Source organism: Miscanthus floridulus, chromosome 7 (genome assembly GCF_019320115.1).
Source record: "Miscanthus floridulus cultivar M001 chromosome 7, ASM1932011v1, whole genome shotgun sequence".
In the NCBI taxonomy this organism is placed as follows: Eukaryota; Viridiplantae; Streptophyta; class Magnoliopsida; order Poales; family Poaceae; genus Miscanthus; species Miscanthus floridulus.
The window spans coordinates 28,938,945-28,957,933 of record NC_089586.1 but is presented as its reverse complement, the minus strand read 5'-3'; the positions used below and the strand labels follow the sequence as shown (position 1 = coordinate 28,957,933).

Genomic DNA, 18,989 nt, shown 5'->3' with positions numbered 1-18,989 from the left:
ACATGGTTATTATATGCTTGCCAAAAGTAACCAGATCTCTAAATAAATGTTTAGTCCATTAAGTTTTCTTTCATTTTTATCCTGGCCATTACTAACTAGTAACATATTTAATGTTGGTTGATTTTTTGTCAAAGGGTGCTATGGAAAATTTGTGTGTGAAATGTGTGAGAATTTGAACTTTGTCTCAAGGCAGGGAAAAACAAAAAAATGGAAACAACTACTGAAAGGGCCTGAAGCACAAGTGCATGGTTGGGTTCATACCTGGCAATGACCTAGTTATCATATGCCTTCCAAAACTAACCAGATCTCCAAATATATGTTTTAGTCCATTATTAAGTTTTCTTTCATTTTTATATTGGCCGTTACTAAGTAGTACCATATTAAATGATGGTTGATTTTTTTAAAGGGTGCCATGGAAAATTTTATTATGTGGAATGTGTGGAAATTTGAACTTTCTCTCAAGGCAGGAAAACACAAAAAATGGAAACAACTGCCGAAAGTGCCTGAAGCACATGTGCATGGCTGAGTTCACAGACCTGGCAATGACCTGGTTATTATATGCCTTTCAAAAGTAGCCAGATCTTCAAATAGATATTTTTGTCCATTAAGTTTTCTTCCATTTTTATCATGGCCATTAATAACTAGTAACGTATTAAATGATGATGGATTTTTGTGAAAGGGCGTCATGGAAAATTTGTACGTGAAATGTGTGGAAATTTGGATTTTGTCTCAAGGAGGGAAAAACAAAAAATTGAAACAATTGCTGAAATGGTCTCAAACACAAGTGCATGGCTGGGTGCACACCTGGCAATGGCCAGGTTACTACATACCTGAAAAAAGTAACCAGATCTCGAAATAGATGTTTAAGTCCATTAAGTTTTCTTTCATTTTTATCCTGGTCATTACAAACTAGTAACGTATTAAATGTTGGTGGATTTTATAGGAAGAGCGCTATGAAAAATTTGTAAGTCAAATGTGTGGAAATTTGAACTTTATCTCAAGGCGGGTCCAAACAAAAAATGGAAACAACCACCGAAAGTGCATGAAGCACATGTGCATGGCTGGATTCACACACCTGGCAATGACATGGTTATTACATGCCTACCAAAAGTAACCAGATCTCCTAATAGATGTTTTAGTCCATTATAAGTTTTCTTTCATTTTTATCCTAGCAATTACTAACTAGTAACGTATTTAATGTTAGTTGATTTTATGTCAAAAGGCGCTATGGAAAATTTGTGTGTGAAATGTGTGTAAATTTGAACTTTGTCTCAAGGTAGGGAAAAACAAAAAATGGAAACAACTGGGGAAAGGGCCTGAAGCACAAGTGCATGGTGGGGTTCACACCTGGCAGTGACCTAGTTATCATATGCCTTCCAAAACTAACCAGATCTCCAAATAGATATTTTAGTTCATTATTAGGTTTTCTTTCATTTTTATACTAGCCGTTACTAAGTAGTAATGTATTAAATGATGGTTGATTTTTGTGAAAGGGTGCCATGGAAAAATTTTATCTGACACGTGTGGAAATTTAAACTTTGTCTCAAGGCAGGAAAACACAAAACATGGAAACAAAGCACAAGTGCATGGCTGAGTTCACAATTGGAAAATTGAGATTTCAGAGACCACCCTTATCCTTTCAAGAAATTTTCTCCCTATTTTCCTAGAAATAGGATGGATTTGGATCTGAGATCTTAGGGATATATATATAGTAGTAACATATTGAATGATGGTGGATTTTTGTGAAAGGGCGCCATGGAAAAATTTTATGTCAAATGTGTGGAAATTGGAACTTTGTCTCAAGGCAGGTAAAAACAAAGAATTGAAACAGCTGCCAAAAGTGCCTGAAGCACAGGTGCATGGCTAGGTTCACACTCCTGGTAATGACCTGGTTATTATATGCCTTCCAAAAATAACCAGATCTGATGTTTTAGTCCGTTAAATTTTTCTTTCATTTTTATCCTAGCCCATTACTAAGGACATATCTTACTAGTGGATGCCACTTGTGAGAAGCAACCAACGACCGGTAGTGCAAAATATTGTTGTTTACAATTCTTTGAGTTTTATGCATCGTCCATGAATAAAATCACAAAGTCTCCTCTTGTGTAATTTAACCAAGATGCTAAACAACATTTAGGCTTTCCATTTCTAAATTTCTTTTCTGTCCTCGACTATAAGAAAAACTCGATCTGCAGGGTAAGCCACCCCCGGGCATTGATGTAAGAGAAAAGACCTTCTCACTCAGGGTGAGAAAACCCCCAAACCCCTGCCCCACCCTGACATAGGGACACCGTTGCCCTGTGAGAACCGGGTCGGGCCTTTGACCTACGCTTTGGCCGTGGGATAGACGAGGGGATTTTTTTTAACCCCAGCCCGAGATTCGCTCCCACGGGGAGTCAAACTCAGGACCTGAGGAGTGCCGCCGAGGCCACCTAACCAGTTCAGCTAGGCACTCTTTGGCCCGTCCTCAACTATGAAGAATCTCTAAACTAAATCCGGTTAAATTTTAATGTCAAGCATTTGACTTAATCAGCTTAAGCAGGTTGAATCCTAGTCGTTCTAGGGATGTGCCGCTAGCACATCCCATGACAATAAATTCATCATGTTTCAAACCTTACATAATACATTGACGAGACTTCATAAGGTTCTCACAAACATAGTTCAAGTTGACATCACATGAAGATTCCATTTATTATATATGTCCAATATACATAGGAAAATACATATATAGTGTGTCACATAACATCAGACATCCACATGTACATACCCTCCTACACAAGCATCAAGCACTGCTGGGTTTAAAACATCAGCAAGTGATAATCTACTACCACAAGGGTTTTTATTACAAATCACCAACACCAGCATCACAGTCAGTTTGTAGTTACAACGGGCAATGGTAATAGGTTTGGACCCAAATTTTTTATTGAATTATGTGTTATAAGTTGCTCACCATGTGAAACATAGCAAAATTTACCAACCATCTTTAATGTGCCAATATGATGCTGTGACTCATGATCCGCTAATAGAGTAGTGCTGCAGTGGAAATTATTTTGTGTCCCTATTGTGTTGATCACATGTAGGCTAATGTGGAAATTAATCTAAAAAAAATAGCTAATAAATAAGTATAATTTTGTAAATATAGCGTCACCATAAGGGCAAAGGGTTTTTGTGGTGAAAAGTTTCATCACAAAATCTTATTTTGTCGCCACAAACCAGCCTTTCTGGCGAGCTTTTAAATCGCCACTAGTCGCCATAGATACTCGCCTTACAAATACTCTAGTGATGATTTTTCATTCCCCAGAAATAACCATGTAAGGAAAATAGACCATAGGCCCATTTACTTTGGATTTTGGTGTTTGATGACCAATACAACCAAATTGGACTAATGAATTTACAAGTGTTTGTTTTGTAGTTAAATAGGGTGCAAGACGTGACTTGGACAAAGATGACATGATGATCCAATGATCAACACCTTAAGCAAGACCCTTGGAGCACAAGAGAAGACCCAAGATATCAAGCATAGTCCAAGCACGAAGATGGAAACCAAGCCGGACGCAAGATCATGAAGAAACAAGCTCGGCAGAGGTGGCTGGACGTGGCCCTTATAGCGACCGAACGCGTTCGATCGGCAGTCCTGAGACTACGGCAAGCGTCAGCAGGCGACCGGAACGCTGAAGAAAACACATGACCAGGATGCACCGATGGCACTGTTCATCATCACGGCGATGTTTTCAGCGTGATCGAAGCAGCGGCACTAGACTGACCGAACGCAAGAACTGCAGCATCTGATCGAGTCCAGAGATGTTCTAGAGCGGCGCCAGCGTGACCTGGACGTGTCCGATCAATAGTGATCGGACTCGGCAAAGAGTCTGATCAATGCGCATGCTCCAACGGTCATGATGATCGGACACGTTCCAGTCAGGACGAAAGCAGCATCCGATCAGTAGCAGAAAGCTAGGTTTCGCCCCCAACGGCTGCTTTCTCAGTAGGGCTTATAAATAGACCCCCCCCCCCCCCCACCGGCCATTTGAGAGGAGGAGAGGTGAGGAAACATATCAAGGGTGTTGATACACCATTTTAATGATCTCCACTTGCATATATGGTGCTTACTGATTCATTAGGTGATTAGCGTAGGTGCTTTGCGAAGTGCTTAGGTTGATTAGGCCACCGCTTATGCGCTTGCGCTAGGTTTAGGCCTAGTGTTTAGTGAGGTTTGCACACCTCTTATCACTCGGTGCTTGCGCGCACCATTGTTGTACATCAGAGGGGCTTGTAGTCTTGCGAGATCACACCAACCACGTTTGTGGTGTAGCCGCCACCTGTGTACCGAAGGGAACAAGGCCCGTGGTGGTTCGGCTAGAAGCTTGATAGTGAAGACGGCAGGGGAGCGGTCTGGGAGAGGCTTGACGAAAGGCACACCGGAGACCCACTTGCGTGTGGGGAAGGGATCGGGGCTATCCACGGAGTTACCCGACTAGGAGCTTGGCCCTTAAGAGGGATTCCTAGCGAGGGGCTCCAACGAGGACTAGGGGAAGCTTGCGCGCTTCTCGATACCTCAGGTAAAAATACCAGAGTCATCGATGGAAGTTTGCATATCTATACCTTACTCTTTAGCTTCCGCATTTACATTGTTAGCATAACTCCTTTTGCAGTAGAGATAGCAACACACTAGCAAAATCGTAGTTGCACATTTAGATAGTTTATCCTTTGCATAGGTTTTGCTAAGAATAGAAAAAGAGGCCATAGTTTTGAGTTAGAGTTTTTAAGTTGCCTAATTTACCCCCCTCCCCCTCTTAGGTGTCACGGTCCCTTACAAGTGATATCAGAACCAGGTTGGCTCAATTTGGACCTTTGGCTTCACTGCCGTTGAGCCGACGCTATTTAGAGTGGTTGGGATGGATACCTCTAGGCCTCCGCACTTTGATGGCACTAACTTCCCCTAGTATAAAGCTAGAATGGCTTGTCACCTTGAGGCGTTAGATTTGGGCATTTTTAGAGTCACTCGTGATGGGATGAAACCCATTAAGAATTCCGATAAACCCACAAAGAGTGAAGAAAAAGAAATTCATTTCAATGCTAGAGCTAAAAATTGCTTGTTTGAATCTTTTAGCATGGATGTGTTTAACCAAGTGTTCACTTTAAATATGGCACATGAAATTTGGTTAAAACTCCAAGAGCTTCATGACGGCACAACTAATGTCCAGTGAGCAAAAACATTGTCTAGCTAAACAAAATTATGATTCCTTTAAAATGAATGATGATGAGCTCAGTTCGTGATATGTATTCTCGCTTGAATCTAATTATCAATGAGCTCCATTCAATAGGATTAACGAAAGCTAGATGATGCGGACTATCATGAGGAAGATCATCTTCGTGTTACCACAAAAGAAATATGCAAGCATCATCACCATCCTTCACAACATGAAGAACTTGAGCACCATGACCCCCGCCATAGTCATTGGCAAGATAGTGTCATTTGAAATGTCATAGAAGATGGGTCAAGAAGAAGCCTCATCATCAAGCAAAGGCAAAGCTCTCGCATGTAGTGAGAAAAATAAGATGAAGGGCAAGCAAGTTGAGACAAGCTCAAGCTCAAGCTCCTCAAGTGAAGATGAAGAAGAAGATGATGAGGATGAGGATGATGATTATGATGAATATTCAAGTGATGATGATCAATCTTCCTCCTCCACCTCTGACCTTGATGAAGAATCAATCAAACTTATCAACAATGTGGAGAAGATGATCCAAAGGCTCAATGTCAAGAGTGTGCCCATCCAAATTCAAGATCTCATCTTCACCAATCAAAGAAATGAGCAAAGAAAGAAAGGATGCTATGGATGCGGTGAGTTGGGGCACTTTGTGGAAGTTTGTTCAAATAAGCCCACACCCAAGACAAGGAAGAAGGCGTGCAAGGACAAAGCCCTCACATCAATAAGGTCATGGGATGATTCTTCAAGTGAAGAAGAAGACCACCATAAGAGGCACGGGCACCAGCACTCATCATCAAGCACCTCACGTGTGTGCCTTATGGCACGAGGTAACAAAAAGCCTATCCCTAGTGATAGTGACAATGATAGTGATAGTGATGATGAGATACCTTCTTATGATGAAATTGTGCAAGAAAATCTTAACTTTGCTAAAGTTTGCACTAGTCAACAAAAGAAGCTTGAGAAATTAAAAGAAAAACTAGATAGCTCACAACAAGCTTATGCTACTTTGCTTGAACAATATGAAACTTTTGCCAATCTTAATATGGAGCTATCTACTAAGATTGAGCAACTTGAGACTAGTGCAAACACAAATAATTGCACAATCAATGATGAGCAACTTGTAAAGAAAAATGAAAAATTAAAGGAAAAGTTAGCTAGCTCACAAGATGCTTATAAAAGTTTGCTCGCTAAAATGGAAACCATGTGCAAACATTGTGATGAGCTAACTAATAAAGTTGCAAATCTTGAAGCCATCGGTACAACCCTCACCAAGGCACCTAAAAAGAAAAGTTCTATCTTTGACATGCCTAAAAAGGATGCCTCTACTTCTTGTCAATGATTTATGTTTAGACTCACCCTTGTGCAACCAAGTTTGTGTTGAGAAAGTTGTTGTAGATACATGCACACAAGAGGTCACAATGGAGAATGAGCAACTCAAGCAAGAAGTGGCTCGCCTCACCAAGGACTTGACTCAATTGAAAGGCAAGACAGGAGAAGCCCAACTTCATCAAGATAACACCGTCAAGGGAGTGAAGAAGCTTGATGAAGGACAAACCGTGGTTTGCTACATGTGCCAGAAGGAAGGCCACAAGTCCTATGAGTGCAAGGTGAAGAATGGGGGAGGAGCTAAGAAGAAAGAGAAAAACAAAAAGGAAACAAGCAAGCTCTCCAACACCTACACCAACAAGGTGGACAAAAAGGCCTCCATACCTTATCTCTTGAAGAAGAAGAAAAATGACAAGGTGGTGGCCATCAAGGTGAACAAGAAAGCCAACAATGGGGCCAAACGCATTTGGGTGCCAAAGGAGATCATTTCCAACATGAAGAGCACCAAGAAGGTTTGGATCCTGAAAGGGAAGTGAGAAGTCCTATGACTTCGGGGAATTTGGAGACTTGGCAAAGTATGGGTGCATTTCATGGGGTGCATCGCATTGGATCATGTCAATTGCCAAGTAGGGTTAGTGAACACTATGGACCCAAATTCCCCTCCCCATGTTAGGTAACTAGATTTAATTTCTTGCAATCTCAATTAGCATCTAGTTCCTTTTCATGCCTAGGTTTGCATTTGCATGCTTAAATCTTTTGTCATGCATACACTAGATAATCATATGGTAGGCTTGCTCGGTTTCACTCTTAACCCTTGGAGCAAACCTACATGGTTTAAATTGTTTAGGAGCACGGCACATAGCGTGTTCTACAATTGTTCATCTAATATGTACCAAAGTCCAAATTGTAGATAATTTCTCCCGAATATCACCTTCAAAAATGATTCTCACATTCATGTGATGTCATCTTTCAAGTGGTATTTTTTATTCTAAAATCAATGTGCATGTCTCCTACAAGTATTCCATACTTGTGTGCACAAATTTAGGGAGAGGTTACTCGACAAGTTGGATGCTTTGAGACTAACACCTTTTCAAGCTTATCATGTGTGTAGTAGTCTCATTGCAAGGAAAATGGAGTCCCCGGAGTTAAGCATTATACTTCAAATATCCACCACCTATTGCAAGTGGTATAGATCAAATTGGTTTCCACATGTGGTATTTCTAAACCGATATCATCATGTTGATTTCACTTTGGTATTTATATGCTTTCTCTATGCATTATATAGAATAAACTCCCTTGAGCATTAATTTTCCAATTATGCATTAACTACATCTCCATCATATGATGCATATATTTAGGGGGAGCTTAGTCTATGTAATGTGAGAGTCAAATTTTGTGACCTATTCCACTCCACATACAAAGGATCACAAAGTTTGACCCTCCCTTGTACTACTAATGTCTTCCTTTTCGGTGTTTGATTCCAAAGGGGGAGAATTTATAGGACCAAAAGCAAGCCCGATCATAATAATTTATAAGTAGTAATGGTCCGAGAAAGGGAGGATAGTGGATTATAAAGTTAGGGGAGGCTTAAATCCATAATGCCACATGGGGACATTTACAAGGGCAAGATAAGTTTTCAAAGATGTTTACATGTGGTATCTTTTAACTTTACATGTGGTATCTTTTAGCATCATATAACCTTGCCCTTTGCATTGCATCCTAGAAAGTAAATAGTTTTTAAATTCTAAATTTTTTATTATTTGCTTGTTTTGGTCGTGTTGTCATCAATCACCAAAAAAGGAGAGATTATAAGGAAAATGGACCCTAGGCCCATTTACTTTGGATTTTGGTGTTTAATGACCAACACAACCAAATTGGACTAATGAATTTGTAAGTGTTTGTTTTGTAGTTCAATAGGGTGCAAGACGTGACTTGGACAAGATGACATGATGATCCAATGATCAACACCTTAAGCAAGACCCTAGGAGCACAAGAGAAGATCTAAGATATCAAGCATAGTCCAAGCACGAAGATGGGAACCAAGCCGGACGTAAGATCGCGAAGAAACGAGCTCGGCAAAGGTGACCGGACACATCCCTTATAGCGACCGGACACGTTCGATCGGTAGTCCAAGACTACGTCAAGCATCAGCAAGCGATCGGGCACTGAAGAAAACACATGACCGGATGCACCGATGGCACTGTTCATCATCACGGCAATGTTTTTCAGCGTGACCGGACGTAGCAGCACTGGACGACCGGACGCATGAACTAGCAGTGTCCAATCGAGTCTAGAGAGGTTCTAGAGCGGCACCAGCATGACCAGATGTGTTCGATCGATAGTGACCGGACTCAGCACAGAGTCCGATCAACGCTGCACGCTCCAACGGTCATGATGACCGAACGCTGTCTGGTCAATAGCAGAAAGCTAGGTTTCGCCTCCAACTGGCTACTTTCTCAGTGGGGCTTATAAATAGACCCCCCAACCAGCCATTTGAGAGGAGAGCTGATGAAACATATCAAGGGTGTTGATACACCATTTTAGTGATCTACAGTTGCATAGTGCTTAGTGATTCATTAGGTGATTAGCGTAGGTGCTTTGTGAAGTGGTTAGGTTGATTAGACCACCGCTTATGCGCTTACACTAGGTTTAGGCCTAGTGTTTAGTGAGGTTTGCACACCTCTTATCACTTAGTGCTTGCGCGCACCATTGTTGTACATAGGAGGGGCTTGTAGTCTTGCGAGATCACACCAACCGCGTTTGTGGTGTGGCCGCCACCGTGTACCGAAGAGAGCAAGGCCCGCGGTGGTTTGGCCGAAAGCTTGATAGTGAAGACAGCGGGGAGCGGTCTAGGAGAGGCTTGTCGGAAGGCACACCAGAGACCCACTTGCGTGTGGGAAAGGCCTGGAGCTATCCACGGAGTTACCCGATAGAGAGCTTGGCCCTTGCGAGGGGCTCCAACGAGGACTAGGGGGAAGCTTGCACGCTTCTCGATACCTCGGTAAAAATACCAGAGTCATCGACGGGAGTTTGCATATCTCTACCTTACTCTTTAGCTTCTGCATTTACATTGTTTGCATAACTCCTTTTGCGGTAGAGATAGCAACACACTAGCAAAACCATAGTTGCACATTTAGATAGTTTATCCTTTACATAGGTTTTGCTAAGAATAGAAAAGGAGGCCATAGTTTTGAGTTAGAGTTTTTAAGTTGCCTAATTCACCCCCCCCCCTCTTAGGCGTCACGGTCCCTTACAAACCATACTCATTAATGACGAAGTGTGGTGCCACTAGTAAAGTGGCCATTTGTGGCCCCATTCATTGCCACAAAAACATAAGTATTAGTGGCACCAAAAATGCCACTTATAGTGTTTTTAGTGGTTAGAATAGTTGACACGACTATAGAGTATATATGGCAATTTGGTCGTCATAGTTACCATTTGTAAAAGTGACAAATTATATGGTCACTAAAGACTACATATCAGTGACCAAAGTTTCGCATTATACAAGTTTACTGTGTCAAAATTTGTTCTCACTGTTTTAGTTGCAATTGTGTCTAGTTGATCGCCACAATTCATATGGGAAAAGGTGGCGCCTTATCAACACAAATGCATTTTATTTGTGATGTAACTCATCCTCACATATATATTACAGAGGCAAAACTTTTCCTCACAATATGATCTTTTTGTGAGAATTGATAAGACATGTTGTGTTGATAATTTCATCACCAAAAAAACATAGCATTTGTGTGAAAATATTAGTTATGACAAGTTTTCTCACAAGATAAAACCTCCATTGTGTGGAACAATAGATATTGTAGCAAACGATTTATCATTATCGCACATGTTGTAGTGACAAAAATGGCTCAACAAATATGTACCAATACAATTCTCACAACTGTAGACCAATAATTCTTTAACCATGGTAATGGTGCAATCCAGCAATACACAAAAATTGATTACACTTGGAACTCTCTAAATAACTCACACACTACTTTCAAATCTCAAATAATTTATTCAACTATAGGTATTAAACTCTATGGTGGAGACAGTGAAGCACAAGAATGAATGTGTGCAAAGAAATCAGCCATTTGATGATCAAGTTGCTCTCTCACTAGACGCGCAACTTCTCCACTCTGCGTTTGACCCAAAAAAACTAAGCTCATCACGTTAGAATTGCTTCTCTTCCTGTAACTGTGTGTTTGTTTCGACCACCATCGAGACCTGGCCTTCCAAAGCTTGTGCTCATTGCTCAGCAGCCTCGGCACGTTGCTTAGCAGCATCTGCATGTGCTTGAGCTCCATCTTCATGCTATTCAGAAGCCTCGATTTGTGCCTGCAATCTGATCCTTTCCTCGGCGACTCGGTTTACAGCACGAAAGCCAACACCACGTGAATGTTTTGGCTTCCGACTAGGAACTAGTGTGAAGTGTTGCACTATTGGCACGTGCGCATAAGAAATATTTTGTTGATGTGTCCCAACAACTTCATGTGCTAGGTGCACCCAGTCCAGTGCACCCAGATGTGCTGACCGAGGGGCCCATGCATCAACTAGCCCCACCTTCCATCCACACAGAGAAGGGGTCGACCAGCGAGTCCTCGCTGACGGCGAGGTCTCTGGCGAAGGAAGGGTACCCACGTGCTCCCCTTTGACCCCGCGCATCGATATAGTTAGGTGGTTGCTTCGAGGGTGGTCTCGAGCTACGGCAACGACGCTCATGGCGGCACGGTGGTGACGGGGGAAGGCAAACTTGCCAACAACAGCATGAGCAAGGCCTCATTACGGGCCTAGGGGTGTAGGCGAAACCCTAAGTTAGGGTTTGGGGCTCGGTGAAGCACCAGCGGGCTATGGCCAGGTGCATGGAGACTCGGCAGCGGGAGCACAATGCTGGCAAGCTGCGTTCTGGTGCTGGCAGAGATGGAATTGGTCTACTGCCAGCCGTGGGAGCTAAAGAAACTCTAGGTGGCTATGGACCAAAAGAAAAGGAGAGCAAAAAGGGTCAGGCAAGGGGTTGTCCACGAGCGAACTCGGCTTGGCGTCCATGATGTCCGTAGCGTCAGCTTTTGACCCGAGGCCCCTTACCTTGGGACGAACGATTGTGCGGCTAGGTCAAGAAGGTAGAGCGGCTCATGGTGAAGCTGTGGGTGCAAGGAATCAGCTAGAGGTGAGCCAGTTCACGGCGGTGTGTGCGGGTAGCAATACCACTCGTGGAACCAAGAAGGAGAGGGACGGTGCGTGGGAGAGGAGAGTGGGTGCAAGAGAGAGAGAGCAGGGAGCTAGGCACCCGACTTGGCTTCTCCACTCGCGCAAGGACCCGAGGCAGGGGTGGGGGTAACGACGGTGTACGGACGTCACATGGTGCACGCCCTGACATGGTCGGCCATGCCCAAGCCCAGCCGTTCAAACGGCCAAGTCCCGAACTAAAACTGCCTCATTCTCCCCTCTCTATCTCCGAATCAAAGCGACAATAGCTCAAGGTACATCAACAAAACTTGTAGGGCTACATGAGATCTACAAGTTTGCTTAAACATGCATTGCCAAAATCGAAAGAGGGGCACATGGAAATTGAATTTCAGTCCATTTAGGACTTAGGCATATTTTTGGGGTTCAAAACAGCACTGGATTGGTTTTTGTGGGCCCTGTTTGGCTAGGTTAGAGGCTGATCTAGTCTTGGGTTCAGTCCTTAAATAAAGTTTGTTGTACTCAACTAGAACTACAACTTTTATTTAAGGTCAAACATAAAAACTGGAACAGAAGCTATAGTTCTATGTTGGTCAAAACAGCATCATGAAAAAGGCGTGCAATTTCATGATCCAACACTTAGGAAGCACTTTTAGGCAAGTTCACAAATATAAACCCTACTTCATTTTTAATCCTAAGTTGCTTTAGGTTGCTTAGGTGATCAAACATCAATCACTTGTATTACCAAACATGAACACAAGAGGTTGCATAGAATCTAAAGCATCACATGATATCAAACATAGGCATGAACACATGCTTATGCTTATGAAATGAATGAATGATGCTTATGCTCACGCAATGCGTGCTCATGAGATGCAAGTGCAAAGTGCAAGCTTAACACCTACGGTGTTACACTAACCTCCCTCCCATCCGTACTGCTCCCATCCATTGCCACAAGGCAAGACACCGCAACAGTCGTAGCCAACTTTTCCGTTCAGAAGTTCTTCCTTGTTGATGAGATGTCTGATCTCTTTTATCCACCTCTGTCAATAGAAGCCTGGTGCTGATGGTGCGAGCCAGGCTGCGATGCGCAAGCAGATGGTAGCCAAACAAACTCGTGTAGCTGCACTGATCCTGGCCAGCACGAGCCTGGTGCTGATGGTGCGAGCCAGGCTGCGATGCGCAAGGAACCAATCACGTCCTTAGCACCCGAGTGCTTCTGAAGCGGAAAAATATGGTTCTCGAATATTACAATTGTGTGCTATGTCACTGGGTTACTGAGGAAACCTTGCTCCATCTTTTTCTGCACTTCCTTTTGCCATTTCCTGTTGGAATTTTTTGGGCCCGGCACATCTCATCCAAGGGGGCCTACTGGTAACACTCTCGTCATTCAAGGAGCAAATCCAGCAGCCTTTTCATGGAGATTATTGTTGCTATGAGCTGGGCCATATGGACTGCCAGAAATGATTTATTTTCAGGAATGTACAACCTTCGGTGGCTTCGTGCAAAGGCACCCTTCGGAAAGAACTTGCTCTAGTTAAGCTACAAGAAAGAGCCAAGTATCAACCTTCATTAGACAGATGGCTAGATGCCCTTGTGTAATTTTGTTAATTTCTTTGTTTCTTGAACTACTATCTTTGTACACTAGTTTGTTTTAAAGTTAATAAATCCCAGTAGGGGGCAACCCCTCCTGTTTGATCAAAATAACAGTCGTAGCCAACATCATCTCACACAACTAGGAATGGTAAGCTTCCTTCCATTTCTTTTTGGCATATAAATCTAGGAAGTATCTCTTCTGTTGTGCCATATTTTTTGTTCCATGTATATTATGCGATCTATTATTTCTTAGGGTCAAGTGATATATGAAATCCCACTATTTGGCTACCATTATGTGGTTGCCTTTGGTGATTTTTTGTTCTTGATTTAATTATGATTTCTTATATCTATGTAGTCCAGTAGCAACAAGTTTTCAGGATTCAATCTTTTAATGGCAATATTGTTCCCTTTTCTTATTTTCCTTGCATGGGGGTTGTGGTTTTCCCTATGCAAGGGAATATATTTTTTAGAAATGATTTGCGTCTCTAGATTCGGCGCAACCTATGATGAACCCTAGACCATTCCCCGGTAGACCGCCAATGGAACTATAAACATGTTGTCTATAAAGGGAAGAATCTATTGGAATATATGGGCTTGGGGCCCATTAAGAAATTCTAAAATTTCTAGGAAAATCTAAAAGGTCCATTCATATGTGCAAAGATGATCGGAGAAGCGGGAACTCTTTAGTCCCACCTTGCTTGGGAAAGTAGAGGTAGTGATACTTAAATTTGGACGTCCTCTCCACTTCCTCAAGTCTAGTGTGAGGAGAGAAAGGAAGCCCACACGTGCACGCTCGCTTGGCTTTCCGGGGCAGGGTGGGGGAAAAGGGCGCGGGACCTTGCCACTTGCGTGAATGGTCCACCGAAATTCGGCCCCTTGCCATGTGGAGTCGCGGCCTCTTTTTACAGATTTACAAATTTAGTTTTTGGCTACTTGGCCTTTAAGTTTGTGGATAGGAGTCCTAAATAGTTTAGATCGTGATAGCGACTCGAGATCGGGGCTGGACAATCCTATATAAACAGCCTATCGCCCCATGCCAAAATGCATCTAATCGAGCTTGCCACTTCTTGCTACTGTGCCATCGTCGTAGCTTCTCCATCTCGACCGTCTGCGTGTATCGGTGATCAAGAGATCAAGTCTCTAGAACCATCATCCTTGGGATCGTGCACCGGGAGAGGAAGAATAAGGTTTTTGGGAAGCGCCCTTTGCGCGACTGCTCCCAACCTCCATGATGGGTCATTTTCCATCGAAGTCGGGCGGTGCTACGTCCCATAGTATTCGTCGTCAGCTGCTCCGAGCTCTTCCTCCGCCGCTTATTGATGACTTCATACCACTAAATGATTTCAAATAAAAAACATGTCAACTACAAAGTCTTTGGGCTCATAGAGCCTTGCAACTTTGATAGAAAGATATTCATCCAACTTCATTTGGAAAAGTTAAGAATTTTTCTACTCGACGCCTATTATTAGGGGCATTATCAACTGCCCATAAAAATCGATTTGTATGGATGATGTCTTTCGGTAGCACAAATAGATTTTAGGAGACAGCCTTTTTATTTACAGAGACGGTCACAAATTGTCACGGTCTCCTAAAATAGCTTGTGAACTTCTTCATTTACCAAGATAGTTCAAATGGACGTCTCTTAAAAATGATTAACAAAGGTGGGCTTCCTAAGAGGTTTGCCTCTAGTGCTTCTCTGATGCGTCTTTCCTGTCCCAGCGTGGCAGCGCCCTGATCTGGTGAGGGAGGGTGGATCAGTGGTGGTGGCGGCCGAATTCGTAGCCGACAACCCGACAGCGAGGCCGGGGAGGATATAGGGTGGTGGTCGGTGGCCTCTCCATTCTCCGGCACTAGCGACCTAATCCAGTTGGGGCAGAGCAGATCCGATCTTGGTATGGTTAGCCTGATCCGCAGCGAGCAGCCAGTCTCCCTCACAGCCCCCTGTGCGCGTAGACCCTCTCACTACTGGAAAGCTGAAAATCCCTAACGGTGCAATTACCGTCAAAGAAATTGAAAATAGTGTCAGGAAATGTAAATCTAATTTCCCTAATAGTACAACATCAGGGAATAACCGTTAGAGCTAGCTCGATAGGGTAATTAAAAAGTGCTTAACGGTGAACCGTCAGGAAAATCAACAGGAAAACAAATTCCTTGTCTGTTTAAAACCGACAGGATATAAGAACATTTACCTTGTCCGTGGTCAAACCATCAAAAAAATAATTTTTTCCCTGACAGTGTTTGTTTTTCCCTGTCAACTTCTAGCCATCAGGAAAAATACATTTTTTCTGTCAGAACTGTTTTCTATATAATTCAATAAACAAATATATTTAATATAATGCACAGAATCATGGAGATATACCAGCATAAATATAAATATAATACACAATCATCGATATATAAATAGATTATAGTCTCACATAAATCTATTTCATACAAAGATGTCTTGTTTGCATCAACACAGATACATACATAAGAATATCCAAACATTTGGCACTGGACGACATACAACTTCTGGTCCACAAGCAATACAGCACAAGCACACAGCCATGTGACTCTATTTACACAAGCACACAGCACAAGCAATCCGCATTTCGTCGCTAGCAGAAATAATGTGATCTCCATCTGGTGTAAATGCTGCAGGGACTTGACTTGTACTTCGTAATCCTGAGAACAGCACAAAAAAAGGCATGTTAACTTATGTGTCAACAATTAATTCAAGAGTCATCTTAGAAGAGCAGCTCAGTACCTTTGTAGCTGGAAATGACATGAACCCCATCGAGAATGGAACTTGTGAGTCACAAGATGTCACCATCAGTTCCTTTGGATCAGATGGGCAATACTGTTCATGCAAGAAATCAAAAAGGCTATAAGAATCGGTGGCCATAAAGATACACTGAATATTCAATATAAGAAGATAGTGTATAAGAGTGGACAATGTCAATAGCTCCATACCTGGAATCCAATTAATCTTTTAAGTGAAGGTTTCTTTCTGCCATACAGAGGGACTTGGGACTCCATCTCTAGATGGTTTTCTGAATAATGCAATAGACAATGAATTAGAAATTGGTTAAGCATAAGCTTTGATAAGCATCATCATTCTTAAGTCCATTAAACAAATTGGCAGCTAAGGAAATTAAGATTCTTATACTACACAAAAAAAAGAGAACGGTTTAACAGCTCTTTGCAATTATGCCTTCTTATAAAGTCATTTAAAAAGTTTACTGTTTCCCAAATAGTCAAATATCCTAATCAGTAACTTATACTGATATAATATAGCTTAAAAACAATAAATCTTAATGGAAACAAAAGGGCGGATAATATAAGGTGCTGCTTGTTTCTTACGAGCAGGACATGAACTCTGGCTATGATTTATGACTGCAGTAATTATCTCTTTCCTGTCAGCCCTAGCCCACGACTAGGCATCTAGGAACATCCCAAATACGTACCATCCCATCAATACAACCACTGATGAAATAATTGTCATTGGTAGATTTAAACAGAATGCATGTTACTGCATAGTAGAATCGGATGCCAGGGGAACCTGAGGTAAAGGGTTGGGGCTCACCTTGGTGTGGACTGAATGAGTAGGACGTGTGGACGCCGGATTGGTGATGGAGTCGCCCGGGAGGGTCGAGGACGCGAGGGGCCGTGCCTCGTCCGCTCGCCGCTGAAGATGACGGTGGGGGGTGGGGGAGCGGAAGCCGCACCTTGTCTCGTCGGAGCTGGGGCGTACGGGCGGTTCGACACTACATCGACGGATCTGCAACGACGACGGCCATGAGTCCAGGCGCCGCCGCCGCGTCTCCGGGCAGCCTCCTCAGGACATATGGCAACACCGGCTCCTCACTAGGCCGCGACGTCCGCACACCACCATCGGCCGCCGGAGCCGCGACATCCGCACGCGCCACCCTCGGCCGCTGGGGCCGCTACATCCGCACGCCGCATTAGGGTCGCCCGCCGCTAGCGCCTCCGTGCGTGAGAAGCGAGAAAGCGGCGGCCGATGGGGAGAAAAAGAGTGCGAGGACTGAGGAGCGTCGCTGGCTAGGGTTTCATTAGCTTACATATGTGGTTTTCTTTTCTGGGTGAATCCTGACCATTAGATTGAGATCAACGGCTGCTATCGTTTTGGCATTAGGGTTTCCCTGTTTGGGCCTTTGCTGGGCTTCAGGGAGTCTCACGGGCCTTAGCAGGCCGCACGTTTGGAGCATGAATCAAGGGCTGTTTTGGGCCGTTTCTTTTTTTCAAAGGCCAAATTAAGATTCATTTATTTTTCAGGTATAAGTTTGCTTGGGAAACAATGTTTTTGGCTAAATTTTAAGTATGTTTTTGGGAAACAAAGTGTAGTACCACTTTGTTAAAATTGTTTGAATTTTTATGCAATTATTATACACCAAAATCTTGTTGTCATGCAAGTTTGTAAATTTTCCTAACCAAATTTGGATATTATTACATTTGTACTATGGTATTGCGACAAATAATTACAATAACAACTAAATTTGGTCAGATAGTTCTGCAAATTGACACATGGCTTGCAGAAAAATCAAGGCATTTCAATAGATCCACAATACACATGGTTTACAAAATGGATGTGTCATTGCATGGAACCATGACTACAACTCCTAGGTTTCAACAGTTCTCATGCATTTCGAATATCGTATGAGCCTTAAACTTTTTCTCAACCTTGTGTGTGTCACAGGTTAAGGACACACTAAGTTTTAGATTTTTTAGAAATGATTTGTAATTTTCTATAGTTTAAATTAATTTCTACATGACGGTACCAAGTAATTAGATTTTGAACTAAGGCTACACCGAAAATGATCCAAAATGGGACCAAATTTTATACTGGGTCTCACATGGCCTAGTGAACCAATTTTGGTAGAGGTGGATGGAAAATTATATTATTTTGAAGGGGTAGTTCAACATCTTTTCTCTAGTTTAACACAAAATAAATGTAATAATGACCAAAATTGATCGAAAAAATCTAAGATTTTGTGTGGAGTAATAATTTTGGTCTGCATGCTTGCCATAAAATTTTAAATCATTTTAACAAAGTGGTACTATATGTTGTTCACAAATAGAGAAATCTCTCGCATAGTTTATAAACTATGTGAGAGAGATGTACCATTTGTGAGTAATATATGGCATCTCTTTTTAAAAAACATTTGAAATCTTTATTGGAACATTGTACACCAAAAACATATTGTCATGCAAGTTTGTAGAATTTTCTAACAAAGTTTCGAATTATTAAAATTATTTTATGTTAATTTAGAGATAGAAGGATGAATTATCCATGGCAAACAAATGTTTTTTATCCATCTCCGGATATGGACTAGAGTGAAACATATGAACATAAATATAAATTATATAGTGTTCTTGGAATCTTATTGCAGGTACCTATTGTTCAATTTGGAATTATTTTCGATAAGCGCGCAGAAATTCATTTAGACTATAGAAAATAGAAAATCAGCTCAAAAAAATTTTAAACTTCTACACAACAGTATGTATGTAGCCTATTTATGTACAAAAAAGCTTAGAGTATGAAAGACATTTTTGAAAGGTTATTTCACAAGGTGCTTTCTCTATATACATGATTGGAAAACAAACATATGCAAAAGAACCAAGAAATAATAATTGGTATCCAAACAAATGTTGTTTATTGGTAGATCATGATTTTAGATA

At 42.1% G+C, this 18,989-nt stretch overlaps 1 long non-coding RNA gene across 1 annotated transcript; it reads right to left on the bottom strand.

Annotated features, from left to right (window-relative positions):
- Nucleotides 1-15,709: 15,709 nt before the first annotated feature.
- On the bottom strand, nucleotides 15,710-17,326 carry LOC136462941 (uncharacterized). Its single transcript, XR_010760848.1, has 4 exons — nucleotides 16,876-17,326; nucleotides 16,263-16,342; nucleotides 16,057-16,149; nucleotides 15,710-15,974 (listed from the first exon to the last, which is right to left on the bottom strand). It is a non-coding gene; the product is annotated as an uncharacterized lncRNA (long non-coding RNA).
- Between the last annotated feature and the right edge of the window lie 1,663 nt (nucleotides 17,327-18,989).